This window comes from Zootoca vivipara, chromosome Z, assembly GCF_963506605.1.
Source record: "Zootoca vivipara chromosome Z, rZooViv1.1, whole genome shotgun sequence".
NCBI classification, from domain to species: Eukaryota; Metazoa; Chordata; class Lepidosauria; order Squamata; family Lacertidae; genus Zootoca; species Zootoca vivipara.
In genome coordinates this window covers 41,245,553-41,248,636 of record NC_083294.1, presented here as the reverse complement: position 1 = coordinate 41,248,636, position 3,084 = coordinate 41,245,553, and positions in this window count along the sequence as shown.

The window sequence follows — 3,084 nt, the reverse complement described above, 5'->3', positions numbered from 1 at the left end:
AATGATTATTAACAGGCTCTGCAAAGCATAGCATCTGCGAAATCTGAGCTAAAATCTCTGCAAGCCTCAGCTATTTGACTCCCTGCGGAGGTGATAATGAGGACCATAAGCCTTAAGTAAACTAAAGGAAAGTATCAATCAACAATATCTTCCAATATTGCCAAAATGTTAGCCTATGGGGAAACTTAATAAATTCACTAAAAATCAGTCATTTAAACATTTCTCTTTGTTCCAGTGGTGCTTTGCTCCTCTCGGGAAGGGGAAGGGGAGGGGACAGGAACCATGATGTGGGCAGCTGTCAGTCCACCATAGTCCGTGTGTGTGTGTGTATAATTATTAAATGTTCTGTTTTACAATTTTGAATACTCATTTAAACATCTTTAAAGTATCAATGACTTCTCCTCTTCTCTTTCAATGGTTCATTTTGCATATCATAAATCCCTGCATATTTTACATAAACTAAACCATTCAGTATTCCATTATTACATCCATCAAAACTTATTTACACTGAATTTATCTTAATGCTGCCAGGGTTTTCAAGTGACACAATCTCCCCCATATATTCAATAAACTTTTTCCAATCTTCTTTAAATGTAAAGTGTTACTAGTCCCAACAAAGGGGGTCAGGTAGGGTGGGGAAGGTGTTATCAGAATCACAAAACTTCAGACGGAAAACCCATCTTCAGAGTAGAATGCGATCCAACCTGGTCAAGCCATATTTTAATAGCAAAGGATATGTAAATGTACGGTACAGTATGTACTTTCATTAGCCTGTTGGGGACAAAGGTTGGGACAATATGGGATTGACAAGGGCATGTCTGTATCTCAATTTCTGCCTAACACTACTCCTCTTTTGTGACATTTCTATGATGTTTTGATGACACTAGGAATTGTGGGAACTTTTAAAATCTCATGTAATCTTTGTTCTTGGCTTCTTCTTCTTTGCTCACCTTAGAAGGTGAAACCTTTGCTACAACAAATAAAGATCATGCCTACTGGCTGCTGATTTGCACCTTCTTTGCTTCCCTGAAATCTCGTTTTTTTCTGACTGATCCAGAACCTGCAGGGCCATTAGGTCCAGTCGTGACCACACTCATCTCGCATTATTGGCCGAGGGAGCCAGCGTATAGCTAGGTTGGTAGGAGCTGGGGCCAAGCAACAGGAGCTCACCCCGTCACAAGGATTCGAACCGCCGACCTTCTGATCAGCAAGCCCTAGGCTCAGTGGTTTAACCCACAGCGCCACCTGATTTGCATCTTCTTTGCTTCCTTGAAATCTCATTTTTTCTGACTGATCCAGAACCTGCAGGGCTAGACTCTAGCAAAGTTGGGAAATGCTTTAAGCAGCGTACCCCAAGTTTTGTCCTTTTCACCAGGAAGAGGAAACATATATTGTGGCTTTTTGAAAGGATATTTAGTACCTACAAAAGGTTTCCAGAAAGAAGGCATTGGAGGGTACAATATATTATATTTTTTAGTCATAGGGTCATGAGCAGCGGATAGTAAGTAAAAGTATTAACACTAACATTAAAATAATGTAAAATAATATTCATGTTCTACCGGTACTCCAATAATAGCAATAATGCGTGGGAATTTGAAGAGATTATTTGAGAAACCCTTCTACAGAGACACATAAAATAGACCACACCCAACAGTAGTATTTTAATTTATCCTTGTTAGATGGGTTAACATTCTTGAAATGTTCCAGGTGAAACATCCTTGGCTATGTTATAGTACTTTTTAAAAGCCACTGCTCCTGTACCTCAGTATTTACCTTTTCAACATTTGTTGTTGTTTAGTCGTTTAGTCGTGTCCGACTCTTCATGGGGTTTCACATGATGAATTCTGCATATAAGTTAAATAAGCAGGGAGACAATATACAACCTTGTCGTACTCCTTTCCCAATTTTGAACCAATCTAAATGTTTCAACATTTAGAGCTCTTCTTCTAAACACCCAGTCTTTGACTTAGTGAAGGAACAGATGCAAATCTTCCAATTGCATATGAACAAATTCATATGTTCTTTTCACAAAATGTGCTTTGCAAGCCTATTTTACCACCTGGCCTGGGAAGGCAGGGCCTGGATGGCGGACTAGATGGGCTACAGGCTCTTTTTGGGTATTTGTGAATGTCACACTGGGGGGGGGGGACACACACAGTACAAAAACCAAAGCCTTATACTGTATATGGTTTTGACTGCGTGTTTATTTAAATGCTATGTTCTGGTACTTTTCTTCCTCAGAAAACAAAAAGTATTCCCTTCCTTCTATTATCCCATTGTTAAAAGAAACCGTCCAACAACAAAAACCCTCGCCTCACATCTCCTCCCTTAGCCCGCCATTAACGGCCCCAAGCGCTTTTTGAAACCTAGGAGTGTTCGCCCCTTCGGCGCAGACTTCCACGATTTGAGGGGGCAGCTTTCTCTCCCTGACATTTCATTGGGCGGCGTTGCCGTCACTCTTTATGGAGTATATTATGAAAAGGCGGGCTTGGCGGAGGAGGCGTCGGCGTCGCTAAGCAGCCGTTCCGCGCTCACGAGTTGGGCGGCGCGCGCAGGCGCGCGCCCCCGTACCCCGCGCGGTCTCAGCCGCTCTGACCCGCCATGTTCTTCTCGCTTTGTTGCGCGAGATCGCGCTCCATTCGCCCCGCTGCCGTTGGCCGGCGCGTAAGGGAGCTCAGCCTCCCGGCGTTCGGAGCAGCTCTCGCGAGAGAATCCGGAGGACGCGCGAGATAGCCCTGTGCTCGCGAGCGAGCGCGCTCTGTCTACACGCAGGCGCACTCGCGCTCCACTCGCCCCGCTGCCGTTGGCCGGCGCGTAAGGGAGCTCAGTCTCTCGGCGTTCGGAGCAGCTCTCGCGAGAGAATCCGGAGGACGCGCGAGATAGCCCCGTGCTCGCGAGCGAGCGCGCTCTGTCTACACGCAGGCGCACTCGCGAGGCCGTTTAAACCCCCCCTCCCCAGCCCCCGCCCCCCCCGCCTTCGCCGCACGCACTCGTTGCCGTCTCTGTCGCCGCCGCCGCCGCCGCCTTGGGGCCCCGCCGCGTCACGTGACGGCGCCAGGTTTTTAATGTTTACATTCGAAGCGG